At 35.2% G+C, this 20,080-nt stretch overlaps 1 pseudogene; it reads right to left on the bottom strand.

Moving 5' to 3' along the window:
- The window catches only part of LOC136835842 (GATOR2 complex protein MIOS-A-like), a 46,712-nt pseudogene extending 32,232 nt beyond the window's left edge, over positions 1 to 14,480 (bottom strand).
- Positions 14,481 to 20,080: the final 5,600 nt, after the last annotated feature.

Below are 20,080 nucleotides of genomic sequence, written 5' to 3'. Positions count from 1 at the left end.
CACCAGTTAATAAAGTAAGTTTACCGCAACCTAAAACATAAATGCAAATATGTACACTCATGTGCTGACATATTGGCATTGATAGCACACTGTTGGTTATACTATAAATACATGAGAAATAACCAAACATTGCAAATCTTTAGCCAATATTAACTGAAGAATTTTTGTTAGCAATGTGAGCAAAACCTCCCTTCAATCAAGCAGGTTATTAAAAACTTCAATAATCACTACCCTTAAAGTAGTTACTTTGAAGTTTTAATCTATGATGACCTAATTTACTGCATATCAACACATACCATGTTGAAATTCAAGTTTGTAACTGTGCAAGATATGGACAAATTCCACTTGTATAAGAACACTCAACCATAATTAGCACTTCATGGAATTATAACAATGGGCATTGAAATAAAGGGTAAAAATAATATTTATTTCATTGTAATCATTTGGGACAGCAAACACAAAAGGATGTTTCTCCCTCATCACCCCATACTACAATGTTTCTCACTTAATTTCCTTCCAATACAACAAGCCTTACCTCTAATGTCAAACAATTTTATATGTTTGTTGTTCATCCCAGTAATCAATGTCCTGCTCGCATGTAGAGAAAATGCTAAACTATGGCAGGTTTCATTCAAACCAAATTCAACCAGAGGTTTAACATCACTGAAAAAAAAGCATAAAAATTTCTAAAGTTCAGGACAAGAGAGTTAATTAATAAACTTAATTAATAAACTTGTTACAAATCTTAGACCTTGATTTAAAATAGACTTTCCTCAAGCAAATTTCATTACATGTACATCTAGTTATTCATGCCAATTAATCAGAAAGGTTGTGCTTCGACTTTCAAGATTTGTCCCCCCCACCCCTGGATAAACAGAAAATGTGACAAAACTTGGCAGACATATTTATGTGACCTTTGAAATGACTGGGTTAACTTTTTATGAGAAACCTGTCAAAGGCTTAATATTCTGGGCAGTTTAAATGCTTCCAAGTTTTCCCATATTTGTGGTATTTTTTCATTTAACAATAACAAAGTTACTTTAATGAGTACGAATATCAGTTGACCAATCTCTATGCTCCATCTTTATGGTAAAAAATCTAAGTGATATGTCTTGGGAAATTTATAGCCTGGTGATAAATTCTTGGGCAATTTATAGTCTAGTTATCAATAACTTATAATTTATTTGGAACCTCAGTCAGCTGACTCCACCCTACACAATAAAAAAAATAAAGCAGAATGGGAAAATAGTCCTTATTTACCAGCAAAATTCCACCTTATAATTTTTTAAGAGACCAAAATGAAATCACTGTACAGCATAAATTTAATTATCAATGCTGCAAAACAAGTGTATTAAAAAACTACAGCCAATAATAGCAAAAGGGATTCCCTTGGTACAGTAGGCTGAAAAATTATCAAAACCAATTCATCAGCCACAAGCCATATCATTTAAAAAAAAACTTGATTGACCTAAAAACATTAAACCCAAATCAGCAAAGTTTAAGAAAGATATTAAACTGAAAAATAATTTCATGTAAAATTTCTCAACATAAAAATTAAAAGAAATAAGAAAAAAAAGTGTTGAAGTGTTGTGGGGAAAATCCCATGGATCAAACAAGACCAATGGGTATATATCCCGCACATGCCGTCAACAATCAACCAAGCCTGGGAGGAGTTTCTTTTTGAACTGATCATGACAAAACACCACTGAAAAGCAGTTGTAGTCTGACCTACAGAATAAACGTAATATCTAATTCTGTTTATCATATCCTGAAAAACAGAATTTGCTGTTACAGCCCTTTCTACTCCGCTATGCCCATTGGACAAAGGCATGTTATGACATCAGATTAAAACCTTATTCAAATATTTAGTCATCTTAGCTCAAAATTGTTAGGCTTCAATGCAATTTTACATTTTTTTCTTTGGACTAGAGTGGGGTGTTCAAAAATTGACATATCATTATGCATTTGTAGTGTTCGGCAAACATCAGATCCCTGTTGAACCAGTAATCTGCAGTCAAATGTGTATGATACAATAGAAAGGAACCTGACGCTTCTCAAGCTCTCAAGCACCTACAGTGATGGAACGAAAAATGTGATGGAGTCTTTTTTTGAAAGAAAACAAATGTAGGAGCAAACTGCACCTCCTTGAGCAATCCGAGGTCACTTTCATCAATCACTTGTAGCTCAATGACTCAAGCAGTGGCTAAGGCTACCAGAAGAGGGTCATTTTGTAATTATATGAATTAAGAGCAAAACTTTCAGAGAGCATTTTTAGCCCATCTAAAAAGATACTACTGCCTTTGACTTGCAATCCTTTGTCTTACACTGAAGATGATCTATAAGACAAATATCCTGACAAAGGTAGGCCTAAGTCAGAACACAGAGCTACATGACCTTAAACATAAAAAATTAAGGAATGGGGTTTTTTACAGGTGCAACATCGAGATAACATTTAATCAGACACAAATTAGACAATGATCTTACAGGGAAGTGTTTTGATTGTGTTCCAGAACAATAAACAATAATAATTACATATCAGTTGGCACTACAAAGCCTCAAGAAGGGAAACTGATGTCCAGCACAAGATACCCCATGGGACAAAGAACAATGATGGGCTCCTTCCTTTAAGTCTTGGACTAGGTGCACAAGATTTTTACTTTCAATGCATCCTCAAAAAGGCATTTTAAGGCAAGCCTCTGAGCATAAAAACTGCATTGCAGTAAATGGCTAAGAACCAAAATATAGAAAATGAACAAAGATCTTTGGGACTTTTCCCAAGGCTCCATTGTTTTTGCCTTTTACAACCATTTCTTCCCTTTGGGGTCTTTCCTGCCATACTATTTATCTTCTTTAACTTTTATATTGGTCTTGTTTTTTCCCCTTCATTTAAAATCAAATCCTTTGGAAAACCAACAAATAGCTGGACTCATGCATGATCTCAAGAAAACAGTTGATGATGACTACAATAAGGACAATATGCAACCCAGAACCCCAATAATAAAAATAATAATAATAATAATAATAATAATAATAATAATAGTAGTAGTAGTATTATTAACATTGCAATTAAAAATTTTGGTACTGTAATCTATTAGTGAATAAATCTAGCCCATTTTTACCACCAGATTCACTAACAATAATTATGAGAGGGTGAGCTTGTTATTGTCCTAAAAACCATTTTTGCTCCATTTAAACTCTCTCTCTTTTGAAGTCGAATGATATAATAGTAAAGTAGACATTCACTGAAAAAGTTAAGGAACAACATAAAATTTTCCCATGTTTACAGATAAACATTCTAAAACTGTTTTATACCTCGATGAGTTTTTCTGCTCATTTGAATACGAAGATGGCTGACTACCACGGGTAACATCCCAAACACTAACTGAAGGATCTGATCGTCCCCTGTCTAGACCAGCCGCAAGAAGCTGCGGCTCCTGGGTGTTCCAAGACAGTGAATTGACTGGACGAGAATGTTTTGGAACTGTGGGCAAAATGAGACATCAAAACAAAAGCAAAAATTTACTAATTTATTTAGGATTAGAACTTACAAGGTTGAGCAGTGTACAAAAAAAGAATACCGAGGAAAATTTAACGTAAATTAATGTACCACCAAAGCTGTACTAAACCGTTCCTTGATATTCCACCACTGGAACTGTTTTCAATCTGGAAATATTACTAGGCGGTCACAAACCTTCACATTTTTTTGTTAAGAATATTCCATTGCAATTAAAAACTCCTGTATTATACTAAAATAGATGTTTTCTTTCCACAAATATTTTTCAGTGTTGTTAACAAATACAAAATAAGTGATATCAAATAAGTTAAAAAAAACTGCCACAGCAATAAACTTCAAGGCTTTGAAAATTTATATTGGAACTTATTTTCCTCATTTTCAGTCTTTTCTTACATAGTAACAGTTATACAGAGAAATAAATGCTATTTAACTTTTTACATGGAGAGGTTGAAAATCACTCAGCTAATATTGTTAACATAATTCAACCAGAACAGTGAATGTGGTTAGACAGCAAGGAGTTATAGATGTTATGACTTTACTAGAGGGAAGAGGTTAAACCAATATTCCAATTCACCTTTTATCTTCATACTAGGAACATAAAACCTATGCAAATAAAATAAATTATCTAAATAATGAATGACATAAAAAGTAGAATAGTAAATACACTCCATAATAAACTGCTGTGTTTTCCAGGAAACCCTGGTGGAATCGTAGTTCAATACCTTGATTTCTACCATACAATGTAAGAAAATGAGGTTTTAAAACAAAGTATTTTTTAAAAACATATTAATCATAATTAACTTTATTCTGTGGACTGTAAATGGATCCAAGTTACACTCATGTACAAAGTAAAAGGAAGAAAGGTTCCACCACCACACATCCCCAGGCTTTGTCCACTGTCCATCATGAGCCATCACTTTTCTGTGCCTACCCACAACTGGACAAGTGGAGAGAAGGGAGGCTGAAGGACACTGAATATTATGATTGATTGGTTTATAGTTGTAGGGTTTTATTTTAAAACAAACATTGTTATGCAAAATCCTTTGACCATAATTAGCCTGCATCACACTTGAAGAGGGAGGAGGAAGCAAAAGAGCCTTTGAAAAGTTGAAAACCCTGATGCAATGAATCCAATTCTCATAAAGAAAAAACAGTTGAGCCAAAGATGACCCTGGCAATCCATGTAGTTTTCACAAGTGAAGAATGCAATGGAAGAGCTATATAGTATACAGTACCTGGGTGGTACCAGCACCAAACACCTGAGGTGTAAGGGTGGGTACAAAAAATAAAACTACTGATAAAGTAAAACAGGAGAGAGGAGAGCACTGACCCTGAGTAAGGCAAGGGCCTCCTGAGAATCATCTAATTATGCACAAACAAAAAGCCATGCAAGCCAACATGAAAGAAGAGCCTTGAAAGAGTTCGATCCTAGTGACGAGAGTGAGAGGATAAAAGAACATGTCTGCTGACAATGACCTTGGATATCCAGGAAGTTTCTGAGAGTAAATAATGCAACAGTGGGCATATACATGTGGTATGGGCATCAAAAAACCTGATGAGTTAAAGTGGAGATTTCAAGAAAACTCCACTTCTTGATCAAATAAAACAGCAAAGAGGTATAAGGCGCTTCAAGCCAAGAAGGCCTTAGCACCAAAAAACCTGATGTGTAAAAACAGGTACTTCAAAAAAACCCAACCTCCTCATAAAACAAAACAGCAAAGAGGTATATATATGGCGCTTCAAACCATGAAGGCCTTAGCATAAAAAACCTGATGTGTAAAAGTGAGTACCTGGAGAAACCCAAACCACTTCTGCAATAAAATAAACAGCAAAGAAAGCAGTCCAAAGACACAGATCCAAGAATGATTCACAGCAGCCTTCTCATGAAAGGCATCTAAATACTGTATGCCTAACCTGGTAATCTGAATGAAAGCCAGAATAAACTCAAAGAGATAAGACAGAAAAGAGCAAGTGAACTGGATAGAAGGGCACAAACCACTGGAGAAAAAACTGGGATTAGACACGGAAATCTTAAGAAAAGCACACCAGAGTCCAAAGACATGGAGTGTCCTAAGAATGAAAACTATGGACTAGAAGGGGACTGCCAGTTATTTACATGTAACTCATGTTATTTATTGGGGCTTTTTGTGTGTGTGTGGTGTGTGTGAGTGTGTGTATTCTGTGTGTGTGGTGTAGAAAATGTGTGTGTGTGTGTGTGTGTATATATATAACCATATCAGGGCTGAACTTGACTATAAGGAGCCACTACAAAAACCTATAGATTAGACTATATATCTGTTGTTTTCTGTAATATTTACATTTCACCCCCTTCCCACAATAACCCCTTTGGTGCCAGTGACAATAACAGTGTTCTACCTAGATGGTAAGTCCTAGCCTTGTTGAAATTGCTGGTTTATAAACACCACACAACACACATTACATCCATTTATAAACACCCAGAACTCTCAAGCAACCAGTACATTTTTCCTCCAACTGCCACAAAATCAAGAATTCTTTAAAGAAAATAAGGGAAAGATTTACTCTTTAAAATTTTCAAATTATGCTGAATACATTTGATTTTTGCCTTTCCACAGACAGCTTTTTTTTCTTTACCTTTTTTAAGCAATTCTAGAACCCTTCCTCTGTACTCCACTACTCAGGAGTCCTCCCCCCTCTCACTCTCCTGCCTCCAGTGCATAACTCAACCAATGACAATGAATCAATGAGTGCTTAGATTAAAAAAAAAAAACAAAAAACAAAACTCTAGTTTAAATATAAAAATTATTTAAAGTCTGTGTATCAGTATAAGACTTTCAGTAGGTTTAATTAAATAGTGTTAAATAAGAAAAATTAATGTGCAAGCCTAGCCTGCATTTGTATATGTATTCTATGTTTTGTGTTAAGGTAAACTAAGCACCTACTGTGCCAACAATAATATGTACAGTAATAAGACTTTAGGTCTGGGGAAAAGACAAGTCATTTGCGAATTTTCAATTTTTTATGTGGAGCTGGCATCGCTAACCACTGTGAAGTTCAAAGGACAACTGTACAGCTATCCAACACCTGGTTTGTCCAACCTAAACCAGACATCAAGCAAAGTAAAAATAAAGGTTGGTAATTCATAACTGCACTTTTTAGTGAAATGATCTTGGCATACTTACTGAATTCCTTCCCCTTAATCCCTCGAGGGTCATGAACCTTGCTGAAATTAGTGAGCGCTACCTTGCCATTAGCTTGCCCCACTGCTATGAGATGACTAGAGGGATCAGTTTCCAGGCCAGGACACCAAGCCACACATTTAATATACTGAAGGTCATTGTTTGTTGCTAAGAGAGAAGCAGCTGTTTTAGGACCCAGTCTAAAGCCTGAAAAGGAATAAAAATACAGAATAAAAAAAATCCAATACTAGTACGTACAAAGATGGATCTGCAGTAATGATATTCAATTACTGTATAGAATAATCAGGCTGAGAGACAGTCCTTCATACTAAAGCAGGCTGTGTATTCCAATTCCAGATATAGATTAAAAAAAATTACATTTAACCACTATCATGCAGAATAAAAACAAACCACACGATTGTTACACATATAAATCTAAAAATCTCTATACAATTACAAGAACAGGAAGTGAAGTGTCCTACTTTACCCTATGTCCTCAGAACGGTAATAATGTACTGTAATCCCTTAGCCACTTGCACATCCCTTACCTGCACTATGCCCTTCATCATATTTTTATCAGTGCAACTGTGTACATGTAAATTAAAATAAAATTGTGCATGGACAAACAGGTGTACAAAGCTAAAACTAAGCTATGTTCCACTAGCTACAGGGGATACTGCCTTTAAGCAAGCACTCAGAGATGTTCAATTTGGTAATTGTTAAAATTATTTTGCATGGATACCATACTGAGAGAGAGAGAGAGAGAGAGAGAGAGAGAGAGAGAGAGAGAGAGAGAGAGAGAGAGAGAGAGAAAAAGAACATTGTACAGTACAATCATACAAGTTTTTCACGTATGTACTGTATGTGTGTACTGCAAGATTGGTGTTTTTCATTTATTACTATAAGATAAATTGTACATGTACAGTACACATGATTGGCTAATAATATGACTGTATACTATATGTACTACACTATATGTAGAAAACGGAAGACAATGTACATAACAGGGAAGTGAAGCAAATATGAAGGAACAGGCATCATACTTACCTAACGTTCAACATCTATGGTAATCTGGTCGTGTTTTCATTTTCTTGTTAGACTTGTACATGCACAGTTACAAACATTACATAAAGTACAATACTGTTGGAGTCTTATGTTTAAAGATACTATTTCTCAATCATGAATACACAGTTTTGGTAGGTTGTGCTACTATGAGAAAGTTCAAGAATGATACATTTTGTTTGCAAGTAGGATGTTTTTTGGGTTGTTTTGTGTTTAATAAATGTATATTATTATAAGACAACATCAATAATTCTTATTCCTATTTCTAGTTAAGGTTGTTGTAGGATTTTTATACTACCATGAAAATTTTGGGGAAGTTACCTAACACTCATAGTTATCATAAAACAAAATTAAAGAAAAAACTAGAGGGACTCAGTCATGCTAGAAACCAATCCAAAAGCCTCAATGCTCATTACCCACATGCAAATGAAACTATGAATACTATAGTTGAAGCAGAAGTTAGCTAAAGTAAACAAAAATGAATAAATACTATGAAAATAAAATAAGACATCAAGATATCAGTCAGTGGGAGAAGTGGTATTCCTAAAAACTGCAATCCCAATTTATCTATCACCAATGAGGAACAATATTTGTGGAACTTTTGTAACCTATCAAGAATAGCCAATAGTACAATAAATTCTATAATGACTGTCAGCACCTTGCATATGGAACATCATTTACCTAATATCTACAAAGCATCTCAATACAAAAGTTACTTTTTTATAACATAAAACATATTTTTCATACACACACATCAGTAACATAAAGCCATCATTTCCAAACCAAATGTCACCCCCCAAAGGCATGTATATTCTGAAGTCTTAATGACAGTAGTAGTAACTAAGAGTAACTGGGCATGCATACACATCCAAGACCCAATGGTAAGTAATAACTGCTTACAGCACTGTTTTGCATAAAAATTCAAGATTCTTATGCAAGAAGAAGAGAATGGGAGGTAAAAATTAGCATATGAACAAAGGGTTTGTATGAAAATACCAAATTCCTGAAGTACTGTAATTTGTATTTTTCTTAAGTATACAGACCAGAACCTTTCATGTAGGACTATTCCTCAGCACATGCTGGAAACAGTTGTTGAAGCTTAATAACAAGGAAGTAGGAGGTCCCAAGCCAACCTGCCTTATGCCATTAGTTTTTTCTTCTGCATCTGGGACTAAGTTGGGAGGATGAGGTGAGATTATGACAGAAGGCTCTCATCTTCATATCTATGAAGAATACACATTACTTTAAAAATTTGATATTTATTTCTATGGAAATAAACCCCATCACCTTTTATGCAGGAACTGAACTGAACTGAATATAGCATTTAGGCCAAAGACCAAGCACTACGACCTATGAGGTCATTCCGTAAAATTTTTGAAAGGTGTAACAGGAGGAAAACCTCGCAGTTGTACTATGAATCAATTGTTACGAGAGGGTGGAAAGTAAGATGGAAGAAAGTGAATATGAAAGGAAATACAGTAAAAGGAATGAAAGGGGTTGCAGCTAGGGGCTGAGGGCACACTGCAAAGAACCTTAAGCAATGCCTACAGTGCACATGAGGTGCACTGACGGCACTAACCCCCTACGGGATTTTATGTAGGAGATTCAGTCCTTAGGTGGGAGGATTGTCCCTATTCTGACTGGCAAGCTGAATCTCCAGAAATGTTGTGTTTCCAGTCAAGATAATAAGCAGGGAGTAATGACTCCCAATATTCTTGTAAAAGCAAACTAATTCCTGATTCCAAAACCTAATATGGGGAGTTTCTTGTGAGCTAGTTGTGTTGACAACATAGAAATGAAATAATAAAGTAAACATTTAAAAACTACAGATAGGTCATGACTGTTCATGCATGCAATTACAGTCTTTCTTAACTACTCTGCTTCCATCTTCAAGACATCAAAATGTGCACCTGGGAACATTTGGTCTGCGAAAGAGAGCTCTACATGGCTGATGAATTCAATATGGGCAAAATTCAAATAGCAGAGTACAAACTAGCAAATGTGGCACATGATATACTTTCAAGATTCTCTATGAATATATTGATAAATGCAGGTTATTCAGGACATTTTAATTTACTGGTGAATGATTTTAATGATATCAATATTCACTTAATTTTAATAAACATGAATAATTTTAGCTACTTAAAAATATTAAGAAAATTTAATTCAATAATCAATGTTTCAACTCTCTAAATAATCAGTATATTTAATTAGACTGTGAATAATTTTAACTTCCCAAGTTCTTCAATATAACTAATTGTTTGTGAGCTTCAAGCTAAGTGAGGACTTCAGTACAGCCTTCTTTTCTTTGCACACACACCCACTGCTTTAAACAACACACATAGAAGCATGAATGTTTGGAGAACAGGCTTGTGTGTAAAAGATTCTAGTAGCTTACACATAAGATATGTAAACTGGAGTCTCTTCATTAAACAATTGAAAAATTATATTCTATAGTCATTATGGAAATAAAAAACTAATAATATATGAACTTTTTTAAAATACAAAGCAACTCTATTTCCTTCAAAATTATTAACTTACGAGGTAATTCAACAACATCTGTTGGAGATATTTCTTGGACCTGATAGAGTTGAAGGTCTGAGCCCCAAGTGAGAAACTGGTCATCAGCCAGTGGCGACCACTGTACATCCACCCTCACACTACTCATGTTATATTATTACCTGAAAATATTCATAAATTTTAAACTGACAATGAAGTATGATACACACATACATACAATATTATTTAAAAGAACAATTGAAAAAATTTTGCTTTGTGAAGAATTAAATACAAAAAACATTGTCCATAAAAAACTAACTAGCTTTTATAAAAGATATCTATAATCTAACTAAAAACTTACATGGGATATGGGAATACCTGAAAAGTACAATAACCCACCAAACTTATGTAGACACATCTAAGAACTATGCATAACAAAAGAATTACAAAAACAGTAGAAATACATTAAATACAGACAAGTAAGTAAATTAGCTAAAAAAGAAGAAACAAGCAACTTAATCTATAAAAAAAGATAATGAATGAATTGTGCACTGCATTACAACAGGTTTTGGTAAACGTTACCAGTCAACATATTAGGTTTTGTTAAGCAATAACCTGAGCAGACTGCAGTACTGTATTAAAGTTGCATAACACAATATCATTCAGGTGCACAAGTTGTTATACACTAGAAAAACCAACTCTCACTTTCTCTCTACTCAAAGTATGAGGTTAAGAAACAAGTAAGTAATTCTGAACAGCAGCACTGGATAACTTTATACTTAATTTCTTAACTAATAACAGCATGAGGGGCATTGATATATATTTAAGATAACTTTTCTTCCTAGCTACATAAACATGAAGCCTTTTACATGGATTACCTTTGGTGGCAAAAGTTGTTCCTTTCATTGAAGCTTAATAACAAGGTAGTTAACTGATGGCAGCTTCACTTTTTACCTTGGTGTCATGGACACAAGTGGTGTCGGTTAGAGGTAAGATAGTGATAGAATACAAACATTTTAGCTTTCCAGTCACATAGGTGAGCAAGGGAAGAGGAACTCTTGTAACCACTTGTACATCCTGACAAGTGTGATGCTGAGGATGACAGGGACCTAATCCAGAGTGTCTTATTTGCAACCTTACTCTAGGGCCATATTCCAGACAAATTTGCCAGACAATTCATATATATACTACCCACCTGAAGTCTTCCTTGCGTTTCCTGTTACCAACACAGATGTCAACATTTAGTACGAGATGTAGTCTTGCACAGGTAGTATACCTACTGTATAACTCCACCTGACAGGACAGCAATCTGTTTTTGTTATCAATTAAAGTTTCAAAGGGATACGATCAGAAAAGAATCTTATCTCTCTGCGTTTCTTACAAATTCAAGGAACAAACAAGAGTGAAATATACATCCCTTAAAGTGCCACACTAAATTGGAGACCCCATGCAATCTGCCTACTTTCCTCACCAATGCTAAGGGTAGAGGAAAACAGTTAGCACATAACTTCTCCATACTGTCTCCCACTGGAGTTCACATAGTGCCTGGGTGAGAAAACAAAGGACAAGAGTCACATTACCCTCTGGAGAACTGAGTTCTTAGGACAGGCAAGACTGTTCAAACCTCCTCTATGAAACTTCTGCTAAGGCCAAGAGGTCCAATCCTTTCAACAGGAAGACTCAGGAAATGGTGAGCATAAAAAGCAAAGAGCTTGTCACAGCAAAGACAGACGAGACTCCATGATCTGCTGAAAGTGGTTCACACCAAACAGGCCACCCACTGGCAACATCAATCAAAGTACAAAGGGTAGAAGAGCTGTTGATCAGCTCAGTGGTCTGGTTAAACTAAGGTATACTTAACTTAACAGAGGGTAGATCTCTTGACTCCTCAGCAAGAAGGCCTAACAGATTAGAATCTCATTCAGTGTACTGTACAGCTAATGAGGAGCTGCTGGTGCTATCTGATATTGGGGTGACCAGCACTTTGTTGATCATCCAACGGATCAGGTTTGACAGTGGAAGAGCATGCGTAGACACTGTGACCATCCCAAAGGTGTCAGTCGTCACACACAACAAAGGGTATAGTGTGGTAAGCAACATGGTGGTGGGGAGGATGTCCTGATTAGTCATTTGGTGAATCGGTCAATACTGTACAAGGGGTTCCCAAAGCTGAAACCTTTAATCTATATGTGGGTATAAGAGCCACACCATGACCATGACGTGCCCCTGGTAACTGAACTGATTGGCCAACATATTCTGTTTGAGCAGAATACATCTGGCTGGCAATTTAAAATCAATGCAGTTAATAACCAATTGCCATATATCCTTGGAAACATCCAAAATACTCTTATGGGCAATATTTAGATCTTAACGCAAAAAGTTTTGGTAATACTATAACATTGTACTTTAATTCCTCTCCATCATAAAAAATAATGTTAGAAACGGTCAAATGATAGTCATTTTGTTTTTTTCTCTATAAGGACTGCACTGGCCATGTGAATAATAAGTAGTATATTTACTGGAAAAAACTTAAAGGCTTGCATAACCCAAGTCCACTGCTGTTGTTCTGAGTGTGTTCTGCTGGTACTTGGACACTACTTATGAGAACCATTGGGTCTCTCTCTTATTAAATAACTACATACTCTAACAAATCCTTCTGTTCAAGTAGCCTATCTAGATGTTGTCTAACTTTGGCCATTTTCCTAAGTGTCTACAGTTAATAATGGCTGCCTTGTGTGAACAAATTGCTGGTGGAGATCACATGTGATGTATTTCATACTACTGTATAGGCAAAAGTGCAATGACCTTTTATCCATCTGGAAATTACTGTGCGCATACTATGGATGAATCAGGGAGGTGCCCACATGCCAGTTGGGCCCCAGTGGGTAAGGTTAGGTTCAGAGGAATTTCTTTACCATTACTTGAGTAATATCTATGGTGCTTTAGTTCATGTTAGGCTTCAGCCCACAGCCAGGTAAGGACCAATACTGTGGGTGAAGTTAACTTCACAAAGGTAAGGTCAGGCTGCATCCCTGTTATTGGCATCGTAAGAAATTTATTTTTTACTGGCTAGACTTATGCATTTTGAGGTGAAACTTTACTTTAGTTGCACTGCCTGATTCCCGCCAGTCATCGACAGGGCAGGTTCCTCATACATAAGTAGACATAACCTTTCCTATAATTCCAGGTCCTGACCTAACCAGATCTTACCTACCTCACCTAACTTGGGGCGACATGCCCTGACCTGTCCTGGTTGGCGATTAGTGGGAGTCAGGCCTCAAAACTAAAGTAAAGTTTTACCCATTTTGAGGCCACTACTGAGTGAAGATATGAGCCACGCAGTTTTTCATTTGGAGTCATTGTTAATGAGCTGCAGGGGCGTACCGTGGATATGTAAACTACCCGGACCCCATTGCTGTTACTGCAATTCACTAACTCTGGGTCCCTAGTCCCCTACAGTAAAATCATCCCGTTTCCCACTAGGTGAGGCCCCTCTCACAATTGTTAACCTATAAAATAGGGGCTGCTGAAATATCCCCCCTCAAAATTTGTGGTCTGCGTTAAATAGGCCTATGGTCAGAAATACACAAAACAAAAGATAGCCTGAGCAGTCAGAAAAACACATGGTTCACGTGTTTGGCGGAGAATTATCACAGTTTTATTTACCTGACTGCTATACGATACATTACAGCACTTAAACTTGGTATGAAATTAGGAACGTGGAGAGAACTAGACCTAGTCCTGTAGATGCAGACCCTCTCTAGTTACAATGGAACGCATGTTTACGAAAGCCTGAGTGAATACTGCTACACAATAAATTATACCGGTGAGAGTATCAAACCCATTTAGTATTAATTAACCTAAAATGAAACCGTGGCATTCTGAAATTACTTGGACTAACAGCCACAGCGCAAAACGCTTAGGCCTAACGATGGCTAAGCTTAGCATACACCCTACAGTAAGATAAAAGCCGAACTCGTTTATAGCTTACAAAACCATAATCGGCTTTGCTTAGGGAAACAAAACAAAATATAAGTAATTTCCTACAGTAATGTGAGATACACAGAGTTATATATCTTTCTGGGTTGGGTTCAACGAAAACTGACTAATTCTAACATACTCACTGTGTAGTCTAATCCCTGTCAGTGAGCGGACCACAATAACATCAGCTGAGCAACAAAAACAAACGTAAGGAACGTTACCAATGGTAACCTTTTAAGCCTCTAATTATTGAAATATGCCGTTTTAATTATATCATCTCGTCTATAATAAATTTTTACTAATGAACCAAATTATCTCACCGTAATGAAGCTGAATATCTATGTTGCTGTTAGTAATTAATGTTCCTGCTCAAAGTAACAAGATACTATGCGTTCCCAATGGTGAGGATGGTATCTGCTAATTCATACTTACAGGCACCAACAGCAGTAAACCTTATTAGCCCCTGATTATTGAAATATGCACGTTATCATTTCGTTTAACTAATTTCTACCGATGAACCAAATTCTCCCACCGAAATAAAGCTGAATATACTGTATATGCTGGCGTTGGCAATTAATGGTCCCTTCTAAAAGTAACATGATACTAATTGCGTGTTACCTCACGGATGATTAACGTCCACCCAACAAACAATATTTGTAGTAGAATTACTTAGATCAACATCAGATGACTGTAATGGCAGTTTTTATCTCTTCATGTGAGTAGAGAGCATCTCGTCATCGCATGACATTTTAATACTGTATTTCCTGGGATAATATTAAGTATATCGTACTAATTTAATAAGAAATTGTTAAAATCAGACGAAACGCTGAACAAGTGCACATGATATACCACAAAGTCACGCAGCAAAGTAATTGTAGCAGTACTCTTAAATCATCACCAACCAGTTTCCTGTAATAAATGTTTTCTTCGCAAAAGTTTAAATTGTATCTCATCACCACATGAAATTTTATATTCAAAAGAAAAATCTTATGTGATCTTTACACGGTCAGTTTCATTCAAATGCGTGTACCGGCAAATGCCCAACACAAAAAAGAAATATATCTTAAAAAATATAAACTTTGCTGAAATCATATGAAAAGTATTTATCAACGAAATGACTAAGAAAGAGCACATAACGGAGAGAATGCCTTCATCAATGCCAATGAACCCTCGCTATAAAAAATTAATGGGAAATTAAATAATGTTGCATTGTATCGAACATCAATCAAGTCAGCAGAATTACATCACTTGTTTAAATTCAGTGCCTCGTTAATATTGACAAAAATGTTGATACTGTACCACATAATAAATAAAACAAATTTTCAACGCATACACATATCTTTATATATAGACTGGTGACTTTTTAATTGTGGCATTCTGCTTCCCAAGCAGGATTTCAGCCTGGCTAACAACGATAATAATAATGTGTTATTATACCATCAGAAATGACAGCGATTTACTTTATTGTGCAGTGGCTGGCATAAACAAAAAAAAAAAAAAATGTCACACACAGTTGGAAAGACTGTTGTTTCACATGGTGCAAAAAAATTATATGTTTTACGACACGTATAGAATTGTTTATTTTCGGCTGACTTCAACTCGTCATTTCAGTCTGTTATTTTGTTATTTTACTTTTTAAACAAATTCCTATAACTTCTAACTATGCGGCTTTAGAATTACACCAGAATGAGTAGAGTATCCTATTACCACTGGCTGGACAAGACCAACCAAAGTACTATATTATTACTGAGTAAACTCTCAATATAGTCATAAGAAGTTTTTCATGTTTAACGTTTTAATGCTCAATAGCATTTTCACGATGCAAAAATGTACAATATTTATTGCGTTACTTTTTGGTGAATATCGTTTTATTTATGACAACGTATAGACATTTTTTGTATTTGGATAAATTCAGTATTTTAACTATTTCTTTTTTTGTTATATATCAATTGTAAAAAACTTTATATATATATATATATATATATATATACATATATATATATATATATATATATATATATATATATATATATATACATATGTATATAATATATCTGGGCCTTAAACGTGTGGGAGAAAATGTCAAAAAATTCTCCTCACATATTTTTTTCCAATTTTAAAGTTCCACCTACAAGATCATTTTCTTTAGGAAGCCTGTAACCATGCTCAATTATTCCCAGCTAAAGACTAGGTTCAACTAAATGATTCACCAATTATCTTATATGTAGTCTTACTTCAGTCTAAGCTTAACAGCACACTATTTGGAAGGTTTAGACTTTGCTATAATGAAGTGAAAACACTCTACTAAAGGAAATAAATACACCCAAGTTAAATCACGGCTTTTAATTATGAAGTACATTGACAATTTTTAAGTACTTCCTTTCATTTTATTCTAAGAGGAGTTTTAGAGCTTGCAGAGAACAGACCAGTGTTTTGTCACTGATACGGTTTTTAAAGTACCAGCTCTTAAGGAGACTGTATGCAATACTAACGACTAGTTTCCAGTTGACATTAGTATGCCTAATATCTGCATAGACAAATCTATGAGAGAGAAAATGAAGAATAACCTTTAGTACATTTGAGTAAAGGGAAAGCTGTAGGGAAAGCTTTAAACATATCACATCCGCGGAGGTAATAAACAAAATAAAACAATAAATTAATTATGATTCTTTTTTAGTACGCCGAAGATTCACCAGATGGAGATGGGGGCGGATCTAGTAGAGGCTTAGTTTGCAGACCGTACTTCAGGAGGGCTCAGTTGGCAGAAGTACAATGTAATGTCATCGAACCCATGGCTCCCCTCTGTCTGGTCACATCTTCCGAATTCAATGAGGAAGGCAGGTGATTTGCAAAAATTAATCGCAAGGGATAGGACGGTGTGTTATGGTTACTATTCTGAGGGATTCAGTTGTATTAAAATGAACTGTAGGGATACAAAGCAAAGACAAGAGAGGACAAGGAAATGTTATAAAAAGATGTGGCAGTGTTTAGAAAACCAAACTTCACGGTATATATATATATATATATATATATATATATATATATATATATATATATATATATATATATATATATATATATATACGTATATGTGTGTGTGTATACAGCGTTGTAGTGCCGGATTTCTTTGGTTACTAAATTAAAGCTTAAACGTAATAGCGTGTATTACGACTGGTCTAAAATCACCGGTGCACGCTTTCAACTAAACTTTGGAGGGCTCGTCCAGAGACCCTTCACTATCTCTGTTAATGTTAACCCTTTGAACGCATTTGTCTCCACTCGTGTGTCAGAGTTTTAACAAAATATATTGATATTGGTGTAAACATGCACTGGGTGCATGGCTCTCACCAAATGATATGCTCTTGTTGGATATCGATGATAATTTAGGTGTTCCTATTGCAATAAATTGTTAATTTCCTTTGATATCTACCAAAAGTTACTCTTCTGGAACGGGTCATCCAACGAATGTTTTCGCTCACTTTTTATCGGACCTTAAGACATTTTGTTAACACAGTCATAAAAAATGCCTCTTCCCAACATAACTGGGGGTAGATTAATTATCTGGACAAATTCTGCAGACACTTCAGAATTGTCCTTTACTTCATCATTCATCAGTTCTGAATATTATTCAACCTTACCAGCGCTTTTTACAAAACCAAGAAATAAATTCGCCTCTCTCTCTCTCAGAGGTCCTCATTCAATACTAATATTCTATATAATTTCTTTATTAAATTACTTTCAATTCGTTTGCAAATCGTCAGGTAATTCTACATGAACAAACTTTTCTTAGCAAATGGAAACGATCATTTGGAAGGGAAAATTCAAGTTACGCTACATTACACCAGTATTGTTATAAACTGTCATTCGACATCAGTCGAAAAAAAGTGGAATACCCGAGTGTTCTTTCTTGTCATATTTGTTCAGAAATTTGTACGCACACTAGCCTACTCATGAAGAAATACCGGGGCTAGAAACTATCCAAGGAAAGGCAAAGATCATAAGTAAGTCTAATGTAGTAGAATTTTAGGTCATTTTGTTAATGTTTGTCTTGCTCTTTACATAATGTGACCAGATTTTTTTTACTGTAAAAGCGGGACATTTCATATATATATATATATATATATATATATATATATATATATATATATATATATATATATATATATATATATATATATATATATATATATATATATATATATATATATATATATATATGAGAATCCAAGAATCATTTCAAAACATTTTAATTAACTTCATTGGGTATCGTAGCAGTCGGAGAAGACGATAGAGGTTACCAGCTAGTGAAATGGCAAAATTAAACAAAATATCAGTACTATTCCATTAAATGGGGACAGTTTTGTTTTTGTAGCACAAAAAAAGCGGGACAAACGTGAAAAAAGCGGGACATTTTGCTAACTTTAAAAATAGCGGGACAGATGTTGGAAAAGCGGGACTGTCCCGCCTAAAAGCGGGACTCTGGTCACATTATCTTTACATGAACTCATCTGCAATACTTTTGTCTTTTGTTAAGAACATCATACTTGAAAAAATAGGCTGCACCTCATGCTTTTGGTGTTATTCGTTTTTTTTTATGTAGAGAGATGGAGGAAAAAGTGCTACATGAGTTTCATAAGGTAATTAATTTTAATCATCACTTGCCAAAGCAACTATGAAATGTCAGAGTTGGTATAACTTAATTGTATACCTGACCTATGACAAGCAACTCATCCGGCATCACACTATTGCCTGAGGCGATGCAAGCAATAAAATTCATGTTTGTGGATTTTAATATGATGTTTAACAGCCTTTCATCATGAAGTGTAAGGAGATATTATGGTTCGTTCACCATTTTCACCAAAAATCGTTGATCGTAGTAACAGAAAAGTCACAAATTTAAAATAACGAGAAAACAATCCTTAGAGACTGCCTGAGTTAACCTTAGAAGACCAGACTCGTATATGCCAGTTGCTGTGAAATGAATGTATCTCTTTAAGGTTATGTAATTTTGCTGAATGAGGTTGAAACACTTTTAGTAGATCAAAACCCCATCATTTTAATGGATAACAAAAAGCTGCTGTGATTTCCTTTATTTTTTCTAAATAAATACAGCATGAACACTGCAGGTGGTCTCATACGCCCAAAAGATAGGAAGGACCAGAGCCTGAAAGAGTGTTACTTATTAGATTTGAAATATGTATATATTGCCAAGGCATACACAGTAGATTGAAGAACACAGAGGAATAAGCAAGAGTAAAAGTACAACTGACATTGAAGAACAACTATGAATTACAATGCTGCCTCTTGGACATCCGTTCAGTGGGAACAAATCTACTAAATCACTCTGATATATTTTTGCTTACGGAAATAAAGGTGGGCAGTAAGATATGAGACTGATCCAATTTTGATCAATTTTATATCTCGCTGCCCACCTGTGTTTCTAACAGCAATAATGTATCAGAGTGATTTAGTAGATTTGTTCCCACTGAACGAATGTCCAGGAGGCAGCATTGTTTCCGACTTCATAATATAAATTTGATATGTTCCAAGCAGAGGTTCCAAGGGTAGAAAACACTGGTCGGGAAGTATGTGTTATTCTCCCAAAATAGCCTGGAAATGTAAAGCAATTAAACAAATATAAATATGAAACGTCTGAATATAATAACATAAAGAAGTCTTAAAAACAAGAAACTAAGAACGGTAGTGCTACACAGACCAGCATAAAAAAAAAAGGGCATTCTGCGACGAAACAGATGACTATCTAAATACACTGGATGACAAAACAAGACAGACTTTTTTGGTCGAGACTGCAATTTCTGGACTGACAATATAGAGAACACACAAACGTGAAAACTCTATAAGCTTC

The sequence above is a fragment of the Macrobrachium rosenbergii genome, chromosome 55 (genome assembly GCF_040412425.1).
Source record: "Macrobrachium rosenbergii isolate ZJJX-2024 chromosome 55, ASM4041242v1, whole genome shotgun sequence".
Lineage (NCBI taxonomy): Eukaryota > Metazoa > Arthropoda > Malacostraca > Decapoda > Palaemonidae > Macrobrachium > Macrobrachium rosenbergii.
Note: the sequence above shows the minus strand (reverse complement) of the source record. Positions and strands in the feature narration are given on the sequence as shown.